Raw genomic sequence first — 16,079 nt, forward strand, 5'->3', positions numbered from 1 at the left:
AGCGGCCTATATCTGCTTTGCTATTTCATCTTTGACCGGTGGTATGTCCAGATCCCTGTGGATGTTTTCGTACCGAACATACCATGGTGCCCCAGTGATTGTTCGCTGGATTTTTGATTGTGATGGCTGTGATGTTGTGATGTCAATGTTGCTGTTGCTCGCGTTCCCCCAGAGCTGGGAGCCGTAGGTCCAAATGGGCTTGAGGGTGGAGTTGTAGAGAAGAACCTTAAAGTCCAGACACAGGGGTGATCGAGAATTTATAATCCAGTGTAGGCTGCTAGCTTTAAGTCTGAGATGTACTTTCTTGCATTCAATGTGCCTCCGCCAGGTTAGGCGTCTGTCGAGGTGGACGCCGAGATATGTTACATCGGTGGCTTGGGGAATCTGCGTACTATTCAAAGTTAGCGGGGGCACGATTGTCTGTTAAGGGTAAACGTTATATGTTTACACTTTTGTTCATTAATTTTTATTCGCCAGTCTGATAGCCACTTCTCAACTACCACCAAATGATCAGCCAGTTGAGCTTTTGCTCTAGTTGGGCATCTCGAGCGGCTCAGGATTGCGGTGTCGTCAGCAAATGTGGACGTAGTCAGCCTCTCGTTCGTAGGAATGTCTGCTGTGTATAGGACAAACAGGGTAGGGCGCAGTGCGCTACCTTGTGGGACTCCGGCTTCAATGTTATACTCGTTGCATGTCGTTGTATTGCATCTATCCTCAAAGACTCTGTGGTAGAGGTACGACTTAAGTAACTTATGAGTGATTTGATGATTTTATGCATAAGGCCTTCAAGCCCCACTCGGTCGAATGCCTGAGAGACGTCGAGGAATATCGCACTACAATATTCCCGATGTTCGAAGGCTGTACGAATTTCTGAAGTTATCCGGTTGACTTGCTCGATGGTTCCGTGGCTTTCACGAAACCCGAATTGATGTGCCGGGATTAAGTTTTGTTCTTTTAAATATGGTGTAATGCGCGTGAGCAGGCATTTTTTCAGTAATTTGGACAGGCATGATAGTAAGCTTATTGGCCTGTACGATGAGGGAATTGTGTGGTCTTTCCTAGGCTTCGGTATCATTATAACCACGGACTTTTTCTATTTTTTGGGGTAGTAGTCCAGTTTTGTGATCCCGTTAAATAGCTTGCATATAACATCCACTGCGCAGTTTGGAAGTTCAATTAACATTTTTGGGGTTATTAGGTCGCGCCCTGGAGCCTTTTTCGGTTTTATTTGCTTCCTAATGACGTTAGCAATTTCAGGTGCTTGATACAAAATCGGGTTAATTGCAATTTCAGAGCTAAGCGGCGGTAGTTGAAGAGAGTTTGTGGCGGCGTTCAGCTGAAATACATTTCGTAGGTGTAAAGCAAATGTTTCGGCTCTGTCTTCGTCACTGCGGGCCCAAGTACCCGAGGAGTTTCTAATCGGAGTGACTGATTCTATCGGAGAGCTTAAACCGGAGCTGCTCTTCAGTTATTGTAAAACGCGGTGGGCAATAGACAGCGGCTATAGTTATACTGCCGTTGCAAATAATTTGTTGCAAACCTCTAGTGAAAGTGGTGCTTAATGCGTTCCCTGATTAGGATTCCAGTTCCTCCGTGAGCCTTACCGTCCAGATGATCTGCGCAGTATGAAGTTATTTAGAAGTTGTATTTACTTGTGAGATGCGTTTCTGCCAGCAGCATTACATCTATTTGGTTTTCATTGAGGAATTGAGTTATTTCAAGTTTGTGCCGTGAAACGCCATTGGCATTCCACATGGATATTCGAAGACAAGACATCAATTATTTAGATTGTTGGGATGTGAGCAAATTTATTAAAATGTTTTGATTTTGCATAAGGTTTGTCATTGTTGTTTTTATGAAGGACATAAATTCCATCATACCCTGTTTTAAAGTAAGCATCATGGTTTCCATGATGTTTGGTATTTGTCCTACTGCTTGCTGAGGTGTTATTATATTTTGCTCAGAGCATTGAGCTTGTGGGAACCCCGTCTGATTGGCAAGTCCTGATTTTAGGGCACTGGCGTATGAAACTCCCCCATTTGTGTTGAGGGGCCCAAATGAAGGTCTGGCTGCTTTCGCAAAGAATACATTAGGTGTGGTTTGGGATTCCACGAACGCATTTCGGGCATTCTGGGAGCGTGCTTGTTCTGCTTGTTGAAACTGACTCTTCATCTCTTTATAGACCGGGTAGCCTCTGTAGTTTGCGGTATGGTTATCTCCACAGTTGGCGCATTTCTTTGTCTTTGGGTCTTCTTTGCTTGCAGGGCAAGGTTCGGATTTGTGGAAGCCACCGCAAGCTACGCAGACTGAACGAAGCCCGCAGTTGTTCTTATGCGGTTCTTCAACAGTAATCCTTCTATGCAACAGGAATTGCAGTTCGTAGATCGGGTGCACTTCATTTTTCTTCAAGGCTCTGCTTTCTGGTTCCGACCTTAAAGAGTGGTTGCGGCTTTTTATTTTTGTTGATAATATTAATAATATTTTTGGGTAAAAATCCTTTTTCTTTCAGGTCCTCTTTTATCTCATTGGTCGTCGGGCTCTATGCCCTTTAGCACTACTTGGAAGCCCTTGCTACTCTTGAGCTGGTACGTGTAGTAGGGTTTCCTAGTCTCGTCTAGGTAATTAGTTTCAGCTCTGAATTGATCTTCAGTTTTAGCTTGAAGCTTTGTTTCATGAATATTCCCTTTAACAAGGGGAGTAACATAAAAGTTGTCATTCCCGACCAGCGCAACAATTTTCTTTACTAGGGTATTTGAGTTCTGTTCCCTTATGTAAATTGGTGGAGGCTTTCGTTTCTTTTGAACAGCCTGTCCAGATTCGGATTGATTATTATCAATTTCCGACAATAGGGCGAATCTGTTGTTACTAGATGCCCCTGGTTGTTCGCTGCCTTTATTAGGGCAATTTTGTTTTGGTTTATTTCCAACCATTTTATTTTGCGGGCTTAGCTTCCGTTTGATTTGGATGTAATGGTCCATGCCAGTCTGTATAGCCGGACCCACTTGTTGTTGTTTGATATTGCCGATATTGGCACTCGTACTTACAATTGGCTTTGTAGTTTTATTCGGCGCTGCTGAAGTTGCAAACGCATCGGAAATGGCGTTGTTGTTAACGGCGACCGTTGATGTTGTTGATGCAGTGGCTGCGGTTGCAGAAATTAACGAGGTCGCAGTGCTCGTGGCTGGTGAGCTGTGAGTCGAAGCTGGGGGTGGGGTTCTACACTGCAAGCTCCATGAAGTGGTGGTTGGTGTAAGTAGGGCGGGAGAACAAGACCGTGCTCTCGCACTGTCAATAGTCAGTAGGGCTGTGTTGCTCTTTGAAGAAGTTCTTTCTACTTCTGTATCACGGGTTGAGAAATAAGAAATATAACTGTTTCTCTGGTCTGCGGAGCTTCTACGCTCATTTTTTGAATCGCCGCTCATTGAGCTATCACTCGTGGCACTTCTTGCCTTTTATTACACCACTCCAGTATTTTTAATTATTGTTTGTCACTTTTGAGCTACAGATTGAAGATAGTTTTTCCAAAACAGTTTCCGAAGAAACTGTACGCCGTGTCATAAAGAAGGCTGACTACCATAGTAGAGGTGCCCGCACAAAACCTTTGCTTTCAGAAGTCAATAGGCAAAAACGCCTTACATTTGCTAATGAGTTTATTTCAAAGCCCCAAAAATTCTGGAACAAAGTTAAATTTTCCAAAGAAAGTAAACAGCTCTCAAACATCTTAAACAGGTATCCAGTATTACTTCTTCTATCAGTTTCATTCCCAGCCCAGTCAGAGTCTACATATCCTATTAGAATATTATTGAAATTAGTATTTTTCTTGAATGTGAGTTTTAATTCAATAGAGCCCTTCAGATATCTAAGAACTCTCTTCAGGCATTGCCATAGTTCCTTATTGTTTTTGTTTGTATATCGACATAGAATACTTATTGAAGTGCTTAAATCTGGTCGTGTACATTACATTATGTACATCAAACAACCAATCAAATTTGTACTTGGTGCATCATATGATTCCTCTGATTCACGAGCCTCATAGTTTTATTTGCTTTGAAAGGGTGTACACTGCATTACAATCTTCCATATTATATTTTCTCAAAACTTTCTTAGTATCTGCTGATTGACTAAGATACATTGCCTAATTTCTTGTAGATCACTCATTTGAAATTTATCATGAAAGTAAGATTTTAAATTTTACATAGTTTCAGATTGCTTTGTAGCAATTACTACATCATCAACTTATAACAAAATATATTTATTTCTTGAAATATCTCCCTTATTTAAAATGTAAATGCAACGGTCAACTCCTAGATTTTCAAATCCAACGTCTTTCAAAACACTTTCAAAAACTTCAAACCAGCATCTAGCTGCTTGTTTAAAACCTTACATATATATACTGATGGACGTTGATGCACTTCGAGCAGTACAAACAAGTGGCCCAACGACAACAAGCACATGACACGCGCGGGGCAAAAAATGCGAGTTCGCGAGGAAAATACATAAATAAAATAGAGACAAGACACAAGTGAAAATAAAAGGCACAATTATGAGAAAAGCAAATGAGTTAAAATATTAGTTTATAATAACGGGATAGAAGTTGAAATGCAAATTAGATGATGATGGTTTTTATAATTATTACATAGAACGCGAAAGGGCTCATGCAGACAAAAATTTTATGTACTTCGTGGCAAATTTAGAGGAATATAAATTCGTGTTAGTCTAACAGGAGCATTGAAAGTTAGGCGGCTTAAAAGTTCTGCAGAATCAATATCACCTTTTATAAGATTTTGCATAAAAATAGTACCAAGCAATGTTTTACGATTTACAAGTGTGGGTAAATTAATCTACTCTGGATGGCAACCTTACGTTTTGTTCCCATTTCAAACTACGAAGGGCAAATAGAAGAAATTTTTTTGTACCGACTCAATACGGTCAATGTGCACAATATTCAAAAATAGGACGGACATGGGAGGTAAATAATAATTTGGTCGTTGGTCAAAAGAATTGGATGACCCTTATCCAATTCTTTTGACCAACGCTTTATAAACCCAAGAACACTCATGGCTTTGTTAACAGTGGACATAGTGGCAGTCAAATTTAAGTTTAGGGTTCAGAAGAACACCTAAATCGTTAACTGAATATATACGGTCGAGTGGCGTATTTTCAAGAAAGTAACTGATAAACGTAGGAGTACCCCTATAAAAAGTCATAACGTTGCATTTCAGATAGTTCAGCTTTAAAATGTTGTACTCACACCATCCATGAAAACAATCAATATCTGACTGTAAGTTAATTCCCGACGCTATATCATTATATGATAAACAAAGCTTAACATCATCAGCATACATTAGTACACGAGAATGTGTTATGATAGAGGGAAGATCATTGATAAACAAAGTAAACAGCAAAGGCCCAGATGACAGATGAAACAGCATTCTTGAATATAACCCTCTGAGTCTTACCATTCAAGTAACTTGAAATGCAAGTTAATAGATTACCAGGAGCAGATCTAATTTGAATAAAAGAAGAAAGTGGTTGACGGATGCAAAGGCCTTATTAAAATCTGTATATATAACGTCAGTCTGCATTTTGAAAATCCATTTATTACAATAGATGACAATTCAAGAAGGTTGGTGGTGGTCGATCTTTGCTTAACAAAACCATGCTGACACGGTGATATAAGCGAGGAACATAAATGTTGCAAATGAGAAGTGATAATACGTTCAAATGCATTAGGAATTGTCGACAATTTGGAAATACCTCTATAATTCTTGGCATCAGTCTTCGCACCCCTTATATGAATCACACATCCAGGAAGTCCATCTGGACCGGGAGAATAAGTCGGCGTTGTTGTTGCTAAATCTATTAAGAGAGAGTTTTCAGTAATTAAAGGGGTAAAAATACAATTTGCCCTATTTAACGGATTAGGGTAGTTAGAATTTGACCAAGCTGTCAAACTATAAGTAGTTTGGAAAAACTCAGCAAATAAATTAGAATCAATTTCAGAATCCGTCGATGTTTCCGTTGAGTTTAGACGTACCGATGAAGGCAATGCCGATGACTTACGCTTGGCATTAACAAAGTTGAAAAACCGTTTCGGATCATTTGAAAATTCAAATTTACATCGATTTAGATACATAGAATAGCAATGACTGTTGAGAACATTAAAATCCAATCGAGCCACTACATATTTCGAAAAATCTGATGGCTCACCTGATTTTTTATACTTTTTACAAGTATTTGATTTAAGGTTTTTAAGTCCTAAGTTCCTAAGTTTGAAGGAAACCTATCAGGAACGCGTTCATTAAAAAAAGTATTTAACGCTATATAGAATAGTTCAGTGGCACTTTCAATGTTTGTACAATTGTACAAGTCTGTCCAATTATAATGAGAAATCATATCGTTAAGTTTATTATAGTCAAATTTACGAAAACATCTAATTTTAGTTGGAGAAACTAAAGGAGAGAGGGTATCGTATCAGATAAGTGTGGGAAATTGTCAATTGTTGGATGATATCGATCTTCAGGTACAACAAGAGCGTCAATTCTACATACCGTGACCTCAGACAGGTCTGAAACAAACATAAGATCCAATTTTCTATTTAAAGAATTTCGTATAAAGCTTACTTTCTGTAACGATAATTCTAAAAGGCCATCCACAAAATCATGGGCAGATAAAGGTATAGCGACAAGTGAGTCAGTGGGAGGAGACCAAGAAATATCAGGTAGATTAAAGTCATCCAAAACAATCAAAAGGTCTCTGTTAGAAAGAAGGGATAGTACGGATTTTATTGCGGACAGATGGTGCTCATAAATTACTAGATCAGAGCGAGGTGGAATATAAGAACATGTAACAAAAATAGATAAAGATTGCAAGGAAACTTTCACACTTACAAATTCAATTTCGTTTGGGATATGAGTGAAATTCTTTCAGATGTTAGGCTAGAGGTAACGGCAATCAGCACACCGCCCCCCCCCCTACGTGAGGGGCGATCGGTCCTATAAGTATTAAAGTTATTTGACAGAACTTCAGAGTCAGATATCTCTGGTTTTAGACAAGTTTCCGTAAAAGCCAAAATATCTTCAGTGAATGCAGAGGAGTCAGCATAAAGCTTGTGTAGCTTCATATTTAGTCCCCTAACATTTTGATACGCCAAAAATGAACATTTTAGTTTTTTGGCACATTGGAAGTCCTATTATTTGTTCTCGGTTTATTGGGAACAAATTTGTTAATTACTAAATCATCATTAAGCCAAAATCTTTCAGAAAGTAACACTTTAAACACATCAGGCGGAGAAAATATTTTAAAAGACGATATCCTACGAGCGTATGAAAATCGAAATTGTTCAACTGCAATATCCTCGGATGAAAATTTTTCATGTATAAATTCCAAAACATCCTCAGATGTGGCGTCTGGGGTGAATCTAGAAACAAATAATTGCTTGCTCTGTGGAACAGTTGAAAGTTTCTTACGCCCCCTAGCAGCAGACTGAACCTCACTAGGCTGAGAACCAGGAACGGTGCCTATGGTATCTATAGGAACGGTCGGCAACGAACTCTTTGACTTAGCCAGTACTGTAGATTTTATTCTGGAAACACGGACTCCACTCGAACTAGCTGTATCCATAGGCACAGTTGGTTCATTTATCCCTGTGTCAACAGAAACTGCTGCTACCAAGTTCGGGTATGGGGTGGATTCCACAATCATATTAACGGCTGTAAAACTGGCTTTTTTGCGTTTAGGCGACTCGGTTAATAATTTTTTATTATTAAACTGGGCACAGACGGAATTGAACCCCTCATTGAGTTGTTTAAAAGCGCCTGAGATATTCAATAGGCTGTCTCGAGTCTGCTTCATAAAGCCGCTCATCTCAAATACCATTTACTTGCAGGACCCACATGAGACCAGAATTAAGACCAATGAAATCTTTAACTCTGCAAGTAAATCCTGCACATTTAACGTGCATCATCGAATCGCAGAGCCCGCAAAAAATAAAAGGGTCTTTAGAACAAACAAGAGCCATTGTAAGTTTAAAGCAAGTAAAAAATAAGATATGAAAAATACCTCAAAGTAAATTTGGCACTGGGATCAGATCCAAAAACCACAAGGGGACAAAACACGAAAAAAATAGAGCGCGAGATCACGAATTAAATCGAATAAAGAGAGCACGAGAGAATAAATCTTATATTGACTGAGCGTGGCTTGTGCGACACAACAACTTTAAGCATAAACAAATGCAATGTAAAGCATGTAAGAGAGAGAGAGAGAGAGTTAGAGAAATAAACAAAAAAGTCTACCAGAAGTTCATAGAGAGTAAATTACAGTTATAAAATAGAGCGGGAGAGATTGAAGGGAGTAAAAGAGTTCTAGCAAGTATAGAGAGCGCAAATTACACTAACAAAGCTACGAGATTAAACAAATCTAATAGAAATGTTAAAATAACTATAAACACATACCCGTTTACTGGGAGATAGCTTTATTAAGTTTACAACTTTATTCATTTTTCTGAGAATTTAAGTTTTAGCCAATGTTTCACATTCATGTCGATTTCATCTGTTAGAATTCCATCTAAAAATGCGGTTTTGACGTCCATATGATGGGCAAGTAAATCAATTTGATTTGAAAGTGTTAACAGAAATCTGAAACTAGAGATTCGTGCAACTGGGGCGAATGTCTCATCATAGTCAGTCATATACTCTTGAGTAAAGCTCCGCGCTACAAGCCTTGCTTTGCTCTTTAAGCCTAATATCCAGATCGACGAAAACCGTAAGCCAGTCATGAGAGAGAGCGAGAGGCAAACAGCTGGCGTTCACTTTTCGTCGGGCCTTCTTTTCACGTCGGTCCACAGATCGACGAAAAAATCCAGAAAATTCCAAAGCGTTGCCAGTCTGCGGAAATGAACTTTGGGTGAACCCTAGCGAAAAGATTAAAAAATTTAATCTTTTGGCGTGCGCTTCTCACTGAACATAAGAAATGGAGGGAAAAACTCAAAAAACTCGCTAAAGTCGATTGCAGGAGTTTACATGTGAGGACAAAATAACATTAATACAATCTGGGGTGCCTCTTGTCAGAGCAAAATGTTTCTTAGGTCAAAAGTGTACGGAAAAACACAATTAAAGTGCAGCTATGAACTTTAAATTGGCAAATAATTATCATTAAATTAAAAAAACAACTGTTGAATTTAAATTGTTTTGTTTTTTAATTTCCTTGTACAGCGGCAGACTTGTCTTGCCAAGTTAGTTGATAATATCTTTTAAAGGCTCTTTCCCGCGAATACGATATTTGAATTTTAACTGCTTGTCAACAAACCCAGCTGATTGACAGTACGAACGTAGCACACTTAATTTCGATGAACTCTCGAAATTTTGGTCACACTGGAAAGATAAAAGTTTTTACGCTAGCAAACTCGTTTGTCGATCTGAGTACTAAGCTTTACCAAATTACCATACTCCTATTGTTTAATACTGAATACCCACTTGCAATCAACTATGTTTTTGTTATTTGGCTTTTGTACTAAGGTATTATTTTGAAAATGGGAGTTGAGCTCGTCTTGTATGGCTTCCTCCCAAAAGGATCTATCATCACGAAAATTTAATTTCGTCAAAGGTAATTGAAATATCGTTAAGGCATACTTGAGTATTCATAAGACATTTTTCTAAAAATCGATATGATAATTTTGGTTTACCTTTAATTTTTTCACTGCGTCTGATTTCACCTTCTTTATTATTTTCCATTAACTTAACACCTGTTACAAAAACTAGATAGGTATTCTTAAGATCTGTGGAATTTTCAATGAGTTTTACTTTTAACTCAGAATCAACAGATTCATTTTCCAAAGGAAAATCCATCTCTTCACTTCCTCTAATTAAAGATTCCATTTGGTTCAACAGTATTACTTTGAACCGCATTATCTTCCTCATGTAAAAACTCTATATTTCATCCACCACAACTTCTCTATCTGTCACAAATTTCCTTGATTCCATATTTTACAATTTATACCCATTTGGTTCACACCCGACAAGTATAGTTTTGATTGACTTCTCATCAAATTTTCGTTTTCTCACTTTGTTTAGTGCAATCTTTAGTGCAATTCTCACTGTCTAAAAATCTCAAGATACTTTAACATTGGCTTTTTATTATGCCACATCTCATATGGTGTTTTATTTATATTCTGCAACTCTCTACTTGGGGATTTGTTAATTAAGTACGTTGCTGTTAAAACAGCCTCACCCCAAAAACATTTATTGAGTTTAGAACAAGAAATCATAGAGAATATACAAATTGACAACTTTCAAATTGAAGTGAGCCTCACTTTTAGCCACAAAATCTTTGAAAACAAAGAACAGTAATGCGTATACTGTGTTGCATTTCGAGTTGGAATCGGCTGGAAGAATTAAGAAGGAGGTATTCGTTTTTGGTAGGGCTATCGATAAAGTAGGAGGGTGGCAACTCCTACTGGAGTGGCGCCCCCTTCTGCTGATGTCTTGGCTATCTAGCTATTTAAACTAGCCCGGTTCGCTCTGGGTATGGCTAGGATGGCCTTGATATGTCCAATGACCCAATTTCGAGAGAGGCGAAGGGAATATGGCGAGATATAGGCATGATAGGCAAATTTTTATATAGTCGCAGCCATATTGTCCCAGCAGACAGAACATAAAAATGTCGAAGTAGTGTTTGTGCCGAAATATAGAAAAAAAGTGAGTGTTAGAAAAATTTATGTTAGGTTTAATAGTTTATTTTATTTATAAATAATTATTCGTAGGGCAACCGGGGTCCCAATACAAAGGGCCCCGGGATATTTAAATTGGAGGAAATTAAATCCGGAAATTCCAATTGGAATAATTGAATTGGACTATTTAAATTGGAGGCATAAATTCAAATAAAAGCGGGACACATAATCTGGATATTGGCATCCATACCTCTACGCACCTTCTTTCAACCAAGCGATACATTTTGGACCACAATAACTCGCCATCCTCGGACGCCGCCAACGCTGTCTAAAATACGCCGGTGAGTCCGTTCCTGGCTGTTAAGTCGCCTTGGAGTAACTGGCTGGCCATTTCGCGCGGCGTTGAAAGTCACCGCCATCAGGCTCGCCTTCGCCACAGTTCTTCGGGGTGTTCCAGGCCCTTATTGCTGCTGGCCTCCGGCAGAGTACGCTGCAGTCGGGGCATGTTTAGCCCGGCGCCTAGCCCAGAAGTGGCTGAAATTATTAACGTTGAATTAAATGTGCACCTTACTAAATTTATATATATATATGTACTTACCTGTTGACCTGTAAATTTATCCGGACTTAGACCCGAAAACCTTAGTTGTCCTCGTTGTTGCCTGTAAAAAAGGGTCGCGATTATTAGTTTTCGGCGGGATTGTTTACAGCGCGTAATACTTACCGTTTGGCCTGTCCCTTCTTTTCTCAGGAGCTCCTCAGGATTAGGTGACCCGACACATACCTAGTGTGTGCCCTTTTTTGCGCCTCGTTCCACTGCGAGTTCCACCAATACATGTCTGGTGGAACATTATTTCCGCGGCGCCTGTAGTCTTTGCCAAAGGAAGGTAATCTTCCGCTTTGACCGCGTAAATTTGTAGACGGTGGCCAAGTTTGGTCGTAAAGGCTAAGGAATGATAATTTAATTACTAGGAGAGCAAGTTATGTTAACTTTAGTACTTACTGTGGATATTAAATGTACATGAAGACCGAAATGTGCGAGTGAGTTGTCGCTGTGGGGGAGATGGAGCTGTCCTAGTCGCGAGGAGTGACTTCGACCAGCTGATTATGGGTGGTGCCTCCTCAGAATTATCCGGGGCATCCTTGGTTGGGTGGGCGTGCTTGGCTAGGTCACCAATAGCCACCAAAACACCATATATTTCCCGTCACTCCTAATTGTTTGCATTGTTTACATTTTGGTTTGTTTTGTTTGTTAGTGATGAGCGATAGTTTTTGTGAAGTGAGACGCGCGTATATCGATGTTTATGTTGTGGAATCTGTAGGGACATTGGGGATACTCCGCCCTGGGGATTCGGGAGCTAGCCGGCGCCGTCCCAGGACCAAATGCAGTTCCATAACATAGTGGCGCCCAAAGTAAAAAATAAATCGTCGAGACGACGACGTCTCGCATATAGGGATTTGCCTCGCATAGCCTCCGCTCCGGTGACTTGCAGAGCAACAGCAGGTTGTATGCAACTGCACCGAGAGTGGTGGGCTGCGAGGCAGAGTGACAGGCTTAGGGGATTTTTTTTTGAGCAGGCAGGAGGCTTGACTCCGAGTAGAGGCAATGGCTCCTGGTCACAGAGAACACTGGTCGTGACCGCCGGGTGGCATCTTCGCCTGTAATAGGATCGAAGGATTTGCATCCGAAGGTGGTCCGTGCAATAACTCTGTGATATACATATGTAAACTGTGATAAAATAGTTAGGGCGTAGATTTTTATTTATTTATTTATTTATATTTATATTTTGTGTTTTGGGGTAAAGTCCGTTGTAGTTAATCCGTAGTTGTTGTTTTTGTTGATCCTGAGGCTTTTGTTTCTCGGATGTCTTTGATACCTTCTGTCGGTTGGATGCTTAAATGTGTGTTCGTGACCCGTGACTTATGTACACGCGCTGCACGAAACCCTCGATTTAAGGATCAAACCACAAACGGGAAAACTAAGCCAACAGGACTCAACGAGCAGCCGATGTCCTTAACTGGCGGCTATCACCAAGAGTGATAGCCAGTCCAGTTGATGAGCGGCGTGTGGAAGGATGTGACGGGAAAAATTGGGTTTTGGAAAGCACCGGACGAGCTAGGTCGGAAGTCCACCGGCGAGGGTCAGTTCCATCTCCCCTGATAAAAATCTCAGAAGAATTAAATCAATAAAGGAGGAAGCATAAATAAATCATATCTATTTATTTATTCTATTTATTTTCGTACATTATTTATTTATTTTTCCAAACATTTATTTATTTACTAAAAAAAAAAAAAAAAATTATCTATTGACTTACTAAAATTATACATTTATTTATTTATTTAAAACATTTATTTATTTATTTAAAATTTGGTTTCTATAATTATTATCTGTTATTACATGTTTATATATTTATCTGTTTATTTATTATTTGCTAGTCCTTATTTTAATATTTATTATTCTTCTTAAGTATTTATTTCTTGTGGTGATTTGTTTAGGGTAGGATATAGGAATTCTGAGGGAGATAGGTATATTTCTGTTTTTTTGTTGTGCTGTACGATGCCTTCCAATTACGATCTCCGATCGAAGGTTCTTCCAGCCGAGGAAGAGGAGAAATTGTGGTCCACCGATTTAGATGAGGTTGCCGGGGCCGAACAGCCACGGATATCGATGGGACTGCCAAGGACTCCGTTGGGTCGTCTTCATCAGGAGCTGCGCAGGGAACTTCAGATGGGAACAGATCCCACGCAACATCAAGTTCCGGAGCAAGTGAGCTCGGAGGCGTTTCTGGACAACGCGGCGAAATCGGCAGTAAATGTGGCATTGGCCCAGGCGGCAGAGACCCATCGGAAGGCTCAGGAGTCCGGCGTCAGCCAGTCCTTAAGGGATGAAATCAGAGGTGGCTTCCTGGAAATGATGAAGCTGATGAACGAGGTGTTAAGGCCTGCTGCTCAGCGGCCGCAGCTTCCACAGGGGAACCATACCGATCAGCAGCAACATTCGGGTTGGACGGACACGGCGGCACCACAGGCTCCAAGTTTGGTCCAGAAAGGGGCGATTCCGAAGACTGCACCATCAGCAAGTACGATTGGCTCCCGGCCACCGCCACCAAAGGTTCCACCAAAGCCGCCTAGGAGGCCCTTGGAGTCGTTTCAGGTGGAGAGCAGCAGTCCAGGATATCCTCTGGATGGCGGACGAGGGCGACGCAACGAGCCTCGAAATTGGCACTTCGAGGACCGCAGGGCTTCTGATTTCCGCGAGGAGCCGCGCTTTTATGCCAATATAGGGCCAGGTGGCGGCAGCCAACAGGTTCGCATCGAGCGGTGGGGCGTTTCATTTGATGGCGAGGACGAGCGAAACTCGGTGGAAGATTTCCTGTTCCGGCTCGAGTTCCTGCAGCGGCAGTACCAGTGCCCTTGGCAGGAAGTGCTCCGCCATTTCCATGTGCTGCTAACCGGACGGGCACGCGAGTGGTATTGGGTCCACGTACGTCACTGTAGGGTGGAGAGATGGCCACAGCTGCGTGCTGCGCTGATGGACAGGTTCCGAGGCCACCAGACGGAGCACGACCGGATGCATCAGCTTATGTCCATGCGATGCAGCAGCTAGCCTCTCGCCTAAAAAAACCACTGTCAGAGCGACAGATGGTAAAAATAATTAAAAAGGGCTTGAGAGAGGGTATTGCAAGATTTGTTTACGCAATGGATGTGATGACTGTGGACGAGTTGAGGGAAGAGTGCTGCGAGGTGGAGCGCAATTTTGGACGACGAGGACGGGCGGCCTATGCGCACCCGATGCGTTATCCTCCGGCGGAGAAGGCCAGGGTTAGCGAGGCAGCTGGTCCCGACACTGCAGAGGATTCCCAGTGGCAGGTGGAGGCGTTGCAAGCGAAGACCCGAAATCCGTTCCGAGCGGGCTGCTGGAATTGCGGAGCCGTAGACCACGGGTTCCGTGACTGCGCGGCAACAGAACGGCGCCTGTTCTGCTACCGATGCGGAAGGCCAGACACTGTGTCTCCGAGATGTCCGGATTGCGCGGAAAACGGTCGGCTGGGCGATCTGAGAGCGGGAAGGATGCGTCCAGACAAGAGTCCCGCGATGCAGTAAATGTTCTAGAATGTAAAAAAGGTTTAGTATGTACGGGTAGGAATAAGCACAGTTTAAAATACTTACCTTATGAGGAAAGGATGCGTCGGTACCTGGAGACCAGGAACCGAATTTTCTCCGAGCACCAGTTAGCCGGCATGCGAACGGTGTCTAGGAAAGTCCAGAAGGCCAGGGATCGATTCCGTAAGAGACGAGCGAGGAGGCGAGAAGTGGTTGCCGCTGTGAAGCGCAGTGGAACGGGAGACCCTAGACCATTCGCTGAAGTCCGGATCCTGACCCAACAGCTGACTGGCTTATTGGACACGGGAGCTAGTGTCAGCCTGCTGGGCAAAGGTGGAAGAGAGCTCGTCGAGGCGTTGGATGTACCAATCCAGAAGTACCTGTCTGTGGTCCGAACGGCGTCTGGAGAGGATCGCACGATTATAGGACGCGTCGAGCTACCTGTGGAGTACCGAGGACAGATAAAGCGGATCCTGTTCTATGTATGTCCATACCTGGAGCAGGAAGCCTATTTCGGAGTGGACTTCTGGCAAGCGTTTGGCTTGGCTCCAGCGGTGATAGGCCCCAGCGACCCGGAAAGCGTCAAGGCAGACGAAATCCACGCTAGGGATATGGAGCACTACGCCGAACAGGAGGATGACGACGAGGAGAAACCGGATCCCGAATCCTGGACGTTATCTGAGGCCGACGCACGACAGCTCGCGGAGATCCAGGAGGTGTTTCTCACATTTGAGAAGGATGGTCTGGGAACGACCAATCGGGAAAGGCACACGATCGAGCTGATTGAGGGAGCCAAGGTCTTCAAGGATCGGCCGTATCCCATGTCTCCAGCCAAGCAGAAGGTAGTCGAGGACGAGGTGGACAAGATGCTGGCGCTCGGAGTCATCGAGGAGAGCATGAGCCCGTGGAGCAACCGGACGACGGTAGTGTCGAGGCCTGGGAAAGATCGGTTCTGCTTAGACGCGCACAAATTGAACGATTTGACCATTAAAGACGCTTACCCGCTGCCGAGTATCGACGGAATCCTGTCCAGAATCGACCAAACGTTCTACATTTCCAGCGTGGATTTGAAGTTCGCATTCTGGCAGATCGAGTTGGACCCGAAGAGCAAGGAACTGACGGCATTTACGGTTCCTGGTCGGCCTCTCTACCAGTTCCGGGTGATGCCCTTCGGACTTTGCAACGCGGCGCAGCGGTTGGTGAGACTTATGGACCGAGTGATCCCAGCTGAGATCCGCTCCAACGTTTTTGTCTACCTCGATGATCTGCTGATACTGGCTCCAGATATCCAGACCCACTTCAAGTACCTTCG

This window comes from Drosophila rhopaloa, unplaced genomic scaffold (assembly GCF_018152115.1).
Source record: "Drosophila rhopaloa isolate 14029-0021.01 unplaced genomic scaffold, ASM1815211v1 contig_190, whole genome shotgun sequence".
In the NCBI taxonomy this organism is placed as follows: Eukaryota; Metazoa; Arthropoda; class Insecta; order Diptera; family Drosophilidae; genus Drosophila; species Drosophila rhopaloa.